Genomic DNA, 14,212 nt, shown 5'->3' on the forward strand with positions numbered 1-14,212 from the left:
TTGATGTATGGATAACCAATCTACCCCTAAAATTATATTTTGAATAAATTAGAAATATTAAACAAAAAAAGGACTCGTTACAACATATTCTTGAAAAAAATTAAGTTTCAATTTTATTGGTGGCTGAAAGCGAATCACATTAATTTTTCTTTTTTGTTACTCCTTAGAGTTATGACGTAACTCATTCTTTATTTCCTGGTTTTTTTTGAAGGTTCTTGTGCCGAACAAATTAGGCATATCAGTTAATATATTTCATTTTATCATCTTAAAAAAATTATAAATATTAAATTAATTATTTGTTAATAATTTTAATAAAATTTAAATATAATTTTAGTTCATACAATTATAATATTTTTAGTTTTAGTCCTATAAGATTTTATTTCGTTTCAGCTATTGCAAATTGAAAAGTTGTTGGTTTTGGTCTCTGACGTTATATGTGGTCCAATAAACCAACCTCAAAGACTAAAAACAATTGTTTTTACATTTGCAAGGTCTAAATTCAAACAATTTTTCTTTACATGGATTAAAACAAAATAATCCTACATTTACATAGACTAAAACATATCTAAACCTTTTAATAATGATCCCCGACAATGATGACCAACAATAGCCACTGCCCACTGACTAGATGTCGTCATTACCGGTGGTATCAGTGACCATATGTGGTGATTGGAACCCAACAATCTATTTTGTGGTGTTTGTACTTATAAAATTAACATTTTTTAAAATAATTTTATAAATGGATAATTTTTTGGATTAATTGAATAGACGGTCCATATAAATATTTAGACATTCTTTTTTAGTCCTTATAAAAAAATCACACATTTTAGTATTTGTAAAATTTTACATCAGCATTTTCAGTTCTTGTAAAAGTTTTTATCAATATTTTTAGTCCTTGTAAAATTCTACGTCAACATTTTTTGTCTCTGAAATTGTAAAAGAAAATGTAACAGTGACTAAAAATTACAATTTATTTTTAGAACTAAAAACAAAATTTTATATAATTATTGAAATTATTTACTTAATTAACCATAATTTTTTTATCCAACGAATTTGTTATATTATTTAAGGTGATTTGGTTGGATTTAAAAAAAAAAAATATCGATGGGTCACCACTAAACAATAAACATTATCAAAATCCTTCAACGACAAAAAAAAAAATACATTATCAAATGATCCTTTGATTAATTACGGTGGTTTCCTTCACGCACAAAAATTTCGGGATTAGGAATCACTTTGAGAGAGTCCACTACCATCTTCTGAAAACCTCCTAGTCTGTGATTATTCAAGATTTTGTAATCTGATATCTGGAATTAAAATTTTAAATTGATGAACATGTGATCAGCTAATAGATGGGGACTTTGCGGAGGAAAACTATGATTATTGAGAAGCCGCCAATAGAAATTTCAACTCCAGATATCATATTATAAAATTTTGGTGACTTCAGAGGTTAGTAAGATGCAGTAATCTTCAAAGGTCAGTTGAAAAAGAAAACAGTTCAAATATTTCCTAACCTGACAAAGATATTGTCCAAAAGCTTCGTACTCTTTTATTCCGACTTCTTGTAGTAAACATCGAAAGATTGCACGACCATTCAGAATTCCTTGATCACTTTTCATTAAATTCACGTAAAAGGAGGGGAGAAAAGAGGAATGTGTTGAAGCAAAATGAGTTTGTACGAAGTAATTGAAGTTTTGATGATAATAAGGTATTAAAGAACAATTTGATATGTTAACGTGTGTTTAAGTGTGCAGGACTATAGACTACAATTTCAAGTATTAAAATAAAGTTTGGTTCTGGAAGAACATATACGAGAGCATTTAAATATTGAGGGAAACTAAAGTTCTAGACCAGACTCTGGAGGTCCGGAGTGTATGAAGGTTACCTGTCTTTGAAGAATGATGACCCTAAAGAACACGTCAGAATGGTCATCTTTTGAAGATGTCACTGTCACACTGAGATATTACACCTTTGTCTTCTTCTGACAACGTACAGAAACAAACAAAGAACTTCAAAGACAAATGAAATGAAATGGATAATTCCTTTTAAAGCAAAGGAATTTCAAATGTTTTTTCAGCGGCATTAACCAAATCAAGAAACATTCCAATGTTGATCAAGCTTCTCAAAGACTTTAAATCATGTGATGGCACCTCTCCAACGACTCTCATATCCTTCACTGTATAAGGAGCTGAAGACCTGAAGAAATTAACAAGACTCTGCATATTTTGAAAGTTCCCTTGCTCTGTCAAAATTAATAGTGCATTTGAACTTGGAATTTCTTACAAATTTTATATCTTAGAAATTCTTAAGTCTTGAAAGTTTACTTTGTTTTGTATTTGTTTACACATCTGATTGTATATTCAGAGTAAAATCAAACAATCTTTTATTTGATTAAGTTAGATTGTGATAAGTTTTTTTCAGTGGTGATTGAGCATTAAAAGTCTCTTATTTGTATGCTTGAGCAAATAGAGAGAGAAAATAATGATCACCGTGCGATCAGAAGGTGTAACCAGATTTAAGAGGGATAGACCTAGATAACCGAGATTTATAGACCCCACGCGTAAGGATCACCGTGTGATCAGCAGATGCAACTTCCAACCTTCTAGGTTAGTCACGTCCTAACGGTCTCATAACTTGTTTAATCTATCAAAGGCAAATACATGACATTACTGTTATTTAATATCCAACAATATAAATAGGGGGATTCGAAGAATCCTAACCGTTGCTTACTTTTCTGCAACCAAAAACAAGTAAACTGCTTTGTTGCAAACAGATAAAAATTGCAACATCTATCTTTTATTTATACCGTCAAACCAAAAATAAGTAACGTGAATTGTTTGGACGAAACGACAATCCCTGTGGATACGATACTCTACTTATCACTTTATTACTTGGTAAACGATTTGGTACACTTGCCTAATCCGCACATCACAGGTGCATATCACACTCAACCACTTCACCCTTACCAAGGACTCGTGCTTGGGGGGTTGTGGACCGTCATATCTCATTCAACCACTTTGCTCTTAACTGGGACTCAAGCTTCTCTTGAGTCAAATTTTTTAGTTCTGATACATCAAGCTCCGAGCACAAAGAAAAGCATTTTGATACTCAAGAGAAGCATTGTGAATTTTTGGGAAGAATTGATATGAAGAAAGGTCAACAAAATAGTCAAAGCTATAATCAGAAAATGATCATGCCTTGAAGACTCTGATGAGAACAAGCTATAATTAACTCAGACTTTAAACAAAGCAAGTTTTGTAGGGCACGCCAGCAGTCTGGGTGATTCTGACCAGTTTTGTCTTCTTCTGAAGGAACGTCGCTTTCAATGTTTTTATAGTACATTTTTTTCTTCTGACCATGTGCAGAAACAAATAAAGAAATTCAATGACATTAAATGTAACAGATCATTTGTTAAGAAGCAAAGGAAATCTCTAGTACTATTCAATGACATTATCCAATTAGAGGTAAAGTTATCAAAACTGATTCAAAACTTCTCAAGGACGATTTTGATGCGTTGCCACTCTTTAAACAACAGATTTCTCGATTATCTCTTATATAAGGAGATAAGCGGTTTGAAGAAAGATGAAAAATATTTTACAAGTGTCAAAACTCTGTCAAATTTAAAAAGGTTCAAACACTTATCTTACAAACTTTACATCTTAGAATTTCTTAGTGTAACAAGTTACTTGAACTTCAAGTTTTGTTTGTCACTCTCTTAGTACAAAGTGTAAACACAATCTCATTTGTTTATTAAACTCTGATTGTATAAGTCCTCTTGTGTGAGGCAAGAAAGTCTCAAACTTGTGTGCTTGAAAGTGCAAGGGGACTAGACTAACCTCGGATTGTGGGTTGAACCAGGATAATTGCTTGTGGTGTTTCTCTTCTCTCACCCAATGATCATTTGTTTGTTTTGTTTTGTTTAAACACTTAAAAGATATTCATAAAAGTCAACACAATCACCCCCACCAGCCCCCCCTGCGTTTTTCTCACCTTCTAGGATAAGAACAAGGGCCTAAAGTAAGCGTGTCGCCAATGGTGCAAGTGGCCGCCCTTATCTCTCAAACAACTAAATCCATGGCCTTCAGCCGAATCATACGGCTATAGATAAGCTTGACATGCCCGCCGCTATAGGACAAACCGGCAAAAAGCTCAATAATAGACTCTCGAGTTGTTGCGAGCAAAGGGGGCCTACAAATACTATAAATAGAACCTCTGAGATCATTCCCAACCCATGACCTAATTAGATACAAAAATCTAATAGCTTCGGCCTATTCACAGACTTAGTTCTCATATTGTGCTTATCGCAAATACACGTATCTTGTATTATCACTGCAGTTGTGAATAATAAAAATTATGGGTCTTGTTAACGAGTGCCCCGGGGCACTTTTTAAGCTTCCTAAATAGAGTAATTATTCTTTTAAAAAGTCAACTATTACAATTTTCAGTGCATTCAATACACAATTTTTCATTAAAAACTTACCATTTAAAGTGCGCAAAGAGTGCCGGGGCACTGATTAACATTTCCCTAAAATTAAGGCAATTTCTATGGTACACTCGAAAATTTTGAGTGTTACCGGTACATCCATGTATTTAAATGTATAGTTTAATGATTTTTTTTCTTTAGAAAAAAAATATTTTCTATCATTTATAATTATAATAATTATATTTTATTTATCAAAAGTGTCGGCAAAGCAAAATTCAATTTTTTTTTAATTTTTTATTACTCATAATAGTGAATATTGATTATTTTTTTAATAAAATGTTAAAAAATTTAGTATAATTCTTATAAAGAATGAAATGATGTTTTTTTTATGGGATAATATTTTCTAAAATATAAAAGTCGATAAATATCTCTTTATTACATAAAAATTATCGTAAATTTATTGATTTATGAAACAGGTGTACCGGTACACCTTAATTTAAAGGTGTACCGTAGAAACTCCCTAAAATTAATTAGGTGGGTTTTTGTATAATAATAATAATAATAATAACAATGGATTTTTTGAATGCACTTGGTTAACACGGTTTCCTCAACAAACAAAAAAAAAATTGCTCACACGGTAACAACGCGGATGAAACTAAGGAAGAAGCCTTAAATCAACAAAATAAAAACAAACCAAAAAAAAAGAAGCAAAGGAAGAAGCAAAGAAACTTACATGGAATGGAAATAGCAAGGAATCTTCGTGATAAACTCTCTATAGTATATAAGCATGCTTTGTGTTCTCTCCATTCATAATTCAACAAAAAAAAAAATTCATTTGTACTTTCACAAACAATAGCATAGATAGGCCAGACAGAAGTATAAAATCCTTGGCACCACTGCTTGTCAATCAAAATTAAAGGTATAAGTTTCCCCTTTCAATTTAGATTCTGTTGGTTTCTCTGCCTTAACAACATGTTCTTGGTTCGATTTAATTGTAAGAAGGAAAGAAGGAAGGTACAAATTTCATTGTTCTCTTTTTGTTTCGTATTTAATTTGGTTTTAGGGTGAGGTTTAGTATGGGAAAGGGAAGTTCTTTCCCTTCATGGAAAAGTTGAACCACAACCATGGATTTATTGCTTTTTTAATTGGATGGCTAGAATTTGTGACCTGTGAATTGTTGCATGCATTGTGGACTGCAGCAGTGGTCCCCACCTTCTGATTAAACAACAATATTTCATTTCTTTACTTCATCTTCTTCCCTATTATTTCTCTTCATCATCTTCATCTTTAATCATCATCGTCTTTAAAAATAAAAACCCAGAAAATCATGATAGTAAAATTCTAATTCATTATTTTTAATTAATTAATCTTTAAATCACTAATAAATCCCCAAATCAACTTTAGTTTTACCCAAATCTGGAGAATTAAAGGATAATCAATATGAACATTTATTTGGAGTTTCGGTTCTCTCAACCTCTCCAGCTTGTTCCCCTGGATCCTCAACCATGATATAGAGCTTTTATCTGTCACAGGAAACAAAATCACTAGCAAAATTGATTACTTTGGTTACACCACTCTCCGCAAATCACTTCGCGGTGAAATCTTACGCGAGTTCGGCGCGTGTACTTCGTTGCCGTTGTATAATTCGCCGGTGAACTTCCTGTGGAGGTTTATCGTTGACATCTTATAGTTTGAAAGAACTTGCTTTTAACTTTGTGGATGTAAGGTTGTTGCTGCTGTTGTAGAAAACACAGTTCTTGATATAATTATTGTTGTTGTTGAAATTGAGATTGGGTGTTTGTGATTGTTGAAAATGTTGTTATTGTTGTTGATGATTGTTGTTGGTGAAATTGAGATTGGAAAATGTTGTTGATGATGAAGAAAAAATTGTTGTTTGTTTTTGTTAAAAATAGTGGATTTACCTTAGATCTTGAATATGGTTGTCGGAATTGTTTGGAGCAAAATGAAAGATGAATTTTTATGCTGCTCTTTTATGCAGATGGTTACTTTCTCCCTGCAATTTTTTATGTTTCGTTTCTGTGAACTAATTGAGGAGAGACAATACACTAAAGTAAATGGAAGGGTACAACAAGAAGAAATAAAAAACATTAAAAAACAATTTTCATTTTTTTTTAGTAACAGGTTGCATAATGCCAGCTGTCCTGGGAAAGGGAGCTTTCCCATGGTGGGAAACAACTCCTCATTCCCAGGCTAAACGCCACTTGGTTTTAGGGTGAGGTTTAGATCTAGCAAATAAATGGTAGTAACACTAGAGATCTAAAATTACTATACCTATGTGTATAAATGTTTGATAGCATGCATTTTGTTGACCACGCTATATGGACAAACTTACCTTATCTTATCTTATTTTATTTTATTTGTTTATTTGTACTGTTTTATTTTTCCTTTTTTAAAAATAAATTCTTATGTATCCTAAAGTTTGATTTTAATTTTAAATAAATTAATATAAAATATGATGCGACATTGATTTATTGTGTGGTCTGGCTTGGTCATTCATTTATTTTAGAGGTAAGTTTTATTGCTCTGGTTGTTTCAAATTCATTAGACCGTTGACTTTATGTTTATATTTTTTTGTGTTTTCATTTATGATTATTTCTTTTCGTGCGGAGGTGGTAGCATGAATTTCAGAATTTGTACATGGTGATGATGGGGGATTTTATGGATTGTTGTAGTAGTTAGGGGAGGAGCCACATACCTTTGAGAGTATATGCAAGTGAACCCCTTGAACCTATAATATTTACACCAATTATTATTCCCTTTTATTACAATTTGTATCCCGTGAATTTATTGTCTTGCACCCAAGTTAAAAATATATTTACCTCTTCAAGTTTTTTTACTTTATCCTAAAGGCAAAAAAATCAGCCTTACAAGCTCAAACATATGTGAGGCTATGGTCATGCCGGTAAGTCAAATTGGTTCATGTGTGCTCTAAACAAATGTATATCACGCTATGCTATACTCTTTCTCTTGTTACCCTAATTTCTTTTATTCTTTCTTCACTTTTTCATTTTCTTTAGATTATTAATGATATTCTACTTCTAAATTGTATAAATTAGTTGATAGGTAATAAGTAATGTTTGATAATTACTGATTGAACTTGTTGATAAGTTGACTAAGAGCAGAAAAGTTAGCAGACTTGACTTATAGTGTTTGATAAAATTACCGGTTGATTTGGTTGGTAAATATGAAATGTCATAAAAAAAAAAATTTAATTAATGCTTAGTGTTTTCCATTAAGATAATAGCTACTTATATAAAATAGCTTATAAAAACATAATAAAAATTCTTATAACTCGTATGTAAAAATTGTTACTAAATAGGTCTAATTTGATCATATGAACTCGTAATATATTTTTTTTTTTATTTGAATAAATGAACTCATAATATAAACTTGAAAATTGACTTTACCAAACCACAATATAATTTTGCATTCCCAGGCCAGGGGTCCTGACTACGCACTGGTTGTAGTTCAAAGATTTGGAGTACAATATCTGGTTTCAATAGTTCCTCTAGTTCTTATTTTTTGTCATTATATTACATATTTATATTTTAATTTATTCGTTTCTTAACATGATGTATATATGAAATGTTGACATCATGTTTCTGCTGCCACTTAGGAAAAAAACAATAATCATGCTCACTCTTGCAAGTTGCAAGCCTTGGTCGGTAGAACAAGGCATCCACAAAGTAACGAGAGGCATTGCTAGTGTGGTCTACATTTGATTCAGAGTGAGGATTTAAACTATATATATATACTCTGCTACTTATCTATCTACAAATTGTTTATTGTTTATTGATATTTTATTTTGTCCTTTTTAAAGTTCAACGTAACACTAACTAGTATTTTATCAATAACGCTCTTAATAATTTATCGTACCTCTAATGTGAGCTGAAAAATGATAAAAAAAACGTTATATTACAGAAAAATGACAAACAAATCTATTAAAATAATAAAATTTAGGTTTAAGTATGCAAATATTGATTTTAGTCTATGTAAAAGAAATGTTATGTTTTTAGTCATATAAATATGTAACTTTTCCTTTTGATCTTTGTTGTCCTGTTTAAATCCTTACAAGATTGATTCATCCTTGTAACATCTAAAATATTTGATTTTAGTCTCTTCAAATAAAGACTAAAATGGATATTATAAGGAGTAATTTCAACGCGAACAAATTTTGTTGAGACAAACGCTAATGACATAAACAAAAGATTGTAAGCTCGCAAGGACTAAAAAAAAATAATTTATAGGCATTGATTAAAAATCCTTAAAAAAAAAAAGGGCATTGATTAAAAACTTATTTAACCCTAAAATTTATTCGATTTTTATCAAGTGTAAATAGCCTTAAAATGAGTATAATATGCATTTGTTTCATCAATTCTTTATGGATAGTGTCTTTATTCACCTTTGTTATTGTTCGCGTATGTAAACATGAATTACAATAGATGAGCTATTCAGTGGAGATGCATATGAGGAGCTCCAAGAATACTCTAAAATGACTAAGGTGAAAACACAATGGTTAAGCTAGAATGAATGAATCCCTTTACTTCTCTCTAGGTGTCTCCTTTTGTAGGCCTCACTTTCTTGACCTAATGGGCCTCTCTGTTCAGGCCCATTAACCCTCTAAGATCCATATAACTCATTTGTACCAGGCGCGTGGAGCTAATCGTGTTTCCTGCTCATCCGTACAAGGTGCTTGGAGTCAAGGGTACACAACTCATCTCACTTGTCCGTGCAGGACGCGTGGCACGTTATGAGATACCTTCAAGAGGAGGACCACAATGTTGCTTGGACAACAACCTGAGAGAGAGCTAGTGATGTTGAAAGTGGAGCTCACGTGACCTGGATGATCAAGCTAAGCTAAGCGGGTGGAGTTCAAGTGACCTGAACGATCAAGATGAGCTGAGCAGGTGGAGCTCGCGTGACCTGAACGATCAAACCGAGCTAAGCATATGGAGCTCACGTGACCTAAACGATCAAACTGAGTCTAGCATATGGTATAGTCAATGTATATGAGAGTCCACGTGGTATGGTTCTCCATACCAGTCCAATTATGAATTGGTTCTTTTGCACCAAGATTCATGCAAATTAAAATACTTTCAAAATTATATCTTTATTTTGGATTGCGATTCTCTCCCTTGAGATTTTCACTGGAGGGAGTTCAGTGAAAATCTGCACAGTTTAAATTCTTCTCAATTAACTTTGATCACATGCGGAAAATCGATGAACCTAAGATCTCATTGTAGAAAAATATCACTAACGAGGATTTGTTCCCTTTTTTTTTTTTTTCGCTTCTGACAAACTTCACGGTACACCAAATGTTGAAAGAAACTTCAGGAACCAATATCTTCAAGAGCCACTATTTGTTCGCTATTCAATTCAAGGGATAGAAAATCAACAAGTGTAGCAAAAACATGAAGGTTCATTTGTGTTATAAAAAATGTGCTGAGAACATTTCACTTGCATTTATAGTGAAATCACTTGCATTTACGAGCACATATATGGTAATCTCTTTAAACACATATTACAAACCGGAGACAAGAACATTAAAAATCTTGGTAGTAACACTAATTTATATTAATCACCAGTGAAATGAATGATCATTTCCAAAAGCAATCAACAACGCATGCAGTGCAACAAGATTCACATATTAAGACTTTGGAATATAACAACAATGAGGAACTAATAGAAAAACATGATACTCCCTCCGGTCACTATTATAAGCAAATTTTGATTTTTTAGGTTCATTCAATAAAGGAAAATGTTAACCAGTGCCCCGGGGGCACTGGTTAAGGGTCAAATATAGTAGGATTTGCATTGAGAGATGTGTAATCAGTGCATTAAAAGCTGAAAAGGTATATTTTTTTATTTAAAATTTCCTCTTTTGGCTTTCTTAATCAGTGCCCCGGGGGCACTGGTTAACAAGACCCATAAATGATGTATGTGGTCTATATTGTAGACCACATACATCATTTATTGAATGAATCTAAAAAGTAGAAATTTGCTTATAATAGTGACCGGAGGGAGTATCTGATGGAATATTCTTGATAGAGTTGTGCCTTTATTTTCTCATTTTTCATGTAGAAAGAGTGACAAATGGCTTGGGGGTCTAATGTAATATTCATTGTTCTATGTACGACATATTTTGGGTTATTGATTAGGTAATGGTGGTGTTTGATAAAGTTTTATGTAATTGAATTCACATTTTATTTTATTATTTGTAATTTAAAAAAGTGTAATAACTTATTTTTTAGTAAAATTGAAGTGGATTATTATTTGTTTTTACACTACAATTGCTTTGACGAGAGGAAGCAAACTGAACAATGATTTATGCTTAAAGAACCTTAAGACTTTGTTTGCGAGTTTTAAGGGGAAGGAAAAGAAAGGTTAAGGAGGGGAAGGGAAGGAAAAGAAAGGTTAAGGAGGGGAAGGGAAAACCTTCCTCTTGTTTGGGAGTTAAAGAAACCAACAAGGAAAAGAGATGGAGGGCTTATGTGATAATTTTACTATTTTACCATTTTTTCCTCTTAAAATCAATACATTATGTTATACTTTGTAATTTATCTTGTAAATTATAATTGGAGTTTTGAATTATTATGAGGAAAAAATTGTCAATTTGTATGTTTAACCCCCCAAAACCCCCCAATTTGGGGGACCTTTAAAATTGGACAAATGAAGCCCTTCAAAACCCCCCAAAACCTTTCCCTTGTTTTTTTTAAAACTCCCAAAGAAGAGTTTACCTCTCCATAAGCCTTTCCTTTCCCTCCCCTCCCCTCCAAAACCCAACTCGCAAACAAAGCCTAACTATCACAAGGATCAACTGAACAAGAGATGCCTTAGAAAGTTTGAACTCTCAAATGTTCGCCACCGTAAAAGAAGACATTGTTTATTTCAAAAAATCATTTGACAAATCTCCATGTGGTTTATAACATAATTATCCTTTAAAAAAAACATAATAATTATTGAGTAGTGAATAAAGGTAAGAGCAATGGTCCTCATAAGCATAGCTCAGTTGGCAGGGATATTGCATAATTTATGCAGGGGTTGGGGTTCGAACCTCGGACACTCCATTTCTCCACATTTAAATGTGTGAGCTCCAACCACTAGGGAAAAAAAAGGTAAGAACGATGCTAAAGCACATGACAATATATGCACCACGAACGACACACGACATGTACGTGGCACTCTTCCATTGTTTAAATAGATTTTAATTAAAATAAATGAAAAAAAAAAATCATAAATTGTGTCCTAGTGGAAAACAAAGTCGTGCGGGTAGCATGACAAATACATGTCGTGTAGTTTAGCAATTTTCTAAAGATTGTCACTCTAAAGATATCAGCTGCTTTGGGAATTATTATTGAGTAGTGATACATTGACCATCGTGTAAGGTATATAACCAATATATACACCCTTATGTGATATGGGGAATTTTTTCCATTAACAAAAAAACAAGGGATAATTTTGTCCAACCCATACCATCTTCCTTAACCTTCTCACCAGCCACCGGCCACCACACCCACCCACCATGTTGCCCTTGTCACCACAACCGTTGTCGCCGTCATCACCCTCAGAAATCAGAGAACATGTCAGAAAACCTAGAAACCGCGTCCAAAAACAGCGATGGCGACCACACCCAGAAAAACACATAACCCACTACCTCAAAGTCTCATGACTTGGTGTATAATATTTCAACTTTCCAATTTCTTTCAAACTTCACAACAATTTAACTATGGGGTAATAGTCATTTTGGTCTCTGAGTGTGAAACAGGTAACCACAATAGTTCCTCAATGTGTCAAAATTTCAAAATAGTCCCTAATTGTGCATTTCGTTAGTCAACATAGTACCTAGTTTTAAAATAGTCCATCGATGCTGAAATTAACTATTTTCATATAAGGGCTGATATGATAGTAAGTAAATACTCGGACTAATATGATAATAAATAAGTATATTGAAGGACTAATATGACAATAAGCATTTTATCTTAAATGACTATTTAGACTAACATAGTGCACAATTAATGATTATTTTAAACGATATCCATTCATTCAAATTGATAGAGTAGATCGATACAATACAAATTTATAGTCGCTAAAAACAAAAAAGATGAATTTGCGAACAAATTCACATCATCCATGTTAATAACATAAAACAAGAGAGTATCTATGCCATATGAATATATACAAGACTCCAGAATACTTATGTCTCTGAATCTCGTTGACGACGCCAAAATTATTGATTGAATCTGCACTTGCTCAAAGTTAGTATGTGTTTGGTTCAGCTTTGGATATAATTGATTCTGACAGAATTGATTCCGATAGAATTGATTCTGACAGAAAGAATTGATTTATGTTTAGATACAATAATGCAGAATTGATTAAACAAAATGAATGTTGTTTGGATAGTTTTTATCAAAATTGCTTTTGAATGTATAATTACTAAAATAGACATAGCTAAATTCAAGTAAATGTGCATAGTTGAATGAATATATAGATCAATATTAAATGTAGAAATATTGGGTCTTGCTAACCAGTGCCCTAAGGGAAATGGTTAAGGATTCCATTAATGGAAACTTTGTCTTGGAAATACAAGTTTTTACTTTTTTCTTAGCAATGATTACACCACTTTTCGATGCAAACTTACTTATTTTAGTACTTTAACCAATACCCCAAGGGCAATGGTTAGCATTTCCCTATTTAATTTAAGTACAACAATATTACAAAATATTTGTTCATATATTTTATATTTTTGATAAAATATATTTAAGTTAAATAATACTAGAATTAGTTGCAAAAAATGACAAAATATAGCGTAAAAGAAAGGTAAAAGAAAAAATACAGTAAATTTGAATGGGGACATCGTAAAGGAAAATCCAAAATTTGGTAACTCATGACCATAAACATTTTTCGGGGGCTAATTTGGTTGGTTAGGTTTTCTGATTAAATTTGGTTCATCAAATTAATTACAAAGCAAAAAGAAGGAGAATTGATAAAGGGCAATAAAGGAAAATAATAGGTTGTAATAATTAAAATATTAAATTTAATGTAGAATTGATTCTAGGAAAGCCAAAAGCTAGGAATTGTAGCTTTAAGGAGAATTGCTTTTGGAGGATAGAAGCAATTGTGAAAAGCCAAACCAAACAACATTGAAAACTCAATTTCCACTTTTGAGGTTTGTAGAAGTGCTTCTTGTTGCTGAAAAGTCAAAACAAACAGACCCTTAATCTTACAACCCAAATTAAATAAATATCACACTAAGACGAAAAATCAAAAACACCTCGCACAAAGATGAGAAATCAAAACAAAGAGTTGTACAAAGACTACAAAATAAAATAAAAAACAAACGAACAAATACTAAAAATAGGCGTAAATCACTTAATTAACCAAACAATAAGGAAAACAATTTGGATGAATGTTTTTGAACAAAATTAACCTAAATCACCCTCTTCGATAAAGAAGAAAAAGAAAGGCATTAATGGCTAAGGTTTTGACTTTTGAAAGCAGAGGAGAGAGAGAGATTGAGACTTTATTATAGACTACATACATCATTTATTGAATGAATCAAAAAAGTGAAACGTTTCTTACATTTGAGACCGGAGGAAGTATGTCTGCTTCAATTCTGTCCAATTAAATATTTTCCAATGCAAGAACCTTCCTCATCTATTTCTTCGTAAATATATTTCACAAGTACCGTAGTTGCGCTGTGATTTCCCCCACGTTACAACAAATAAAAATTGGTCATCTCAAAAGAAAAAATTGGTTCTCTACTAAAAC

The 14,212-nt window shown here is 32.2% G+C and overlaps 2 long non-coding RNA genes across 3 annotated transcripts; one reads left to right on the top strand and one right to left on the bottom strand.

The window, feature by feature from the left end:
* Positions 1–1,692: 1,692 nt before the first annotated feature.
* Positions 1,693–5,293, bottom strand: LOC146900962 (uncharacterized). Its single transcript, XR_015021983.1, has 2 exons — positions 5,157–5,293; positions 1,693–2,196 (listed from the first exon to the last, which is right to left on the bottom strand). It is a non-coding gene; the product is annotated as an uncharacterized LOC146900962 (long non-coding RNA).
* LOC146900963 (uncharacterized) lies at positions 5,233–9,223 on the top strand. Of its 2 annotated transcripts, XR_015021980.1 has the most exons (4): positions 5,233–5,437; positions 8,061–8,172; positions 8,887–8,945; positions 9,094–9,223. It is a non-coding gene; the product is annotated as an uncharacterized LOC146900963 (long non-coding RNA). The 2 variants fall into 2 exon arrangements; XR_015021979.1 differs by lacking the exon at positions 8,887–8,945.
* The last annotated feature ends 4,989 nt before the right edge of the window (positions 9,224–14,212 follow it).

The sequence above is a fragment of the Medicago sativa genome, chromosome 8 (assembly GCF_051527215.1).
Source record: "Medicago sativa cultivar Bolivia chromosome 8, Bolivia_mono, whole genome shotgun sequence".
Classification (NCBI taxonomy): domain Eukaryota; kingdom Viridiplantae; phylum Streptophyta; class Magnoliopsida; order Fabales; family Fabaceae; genus Medicago; species Medicago sativa.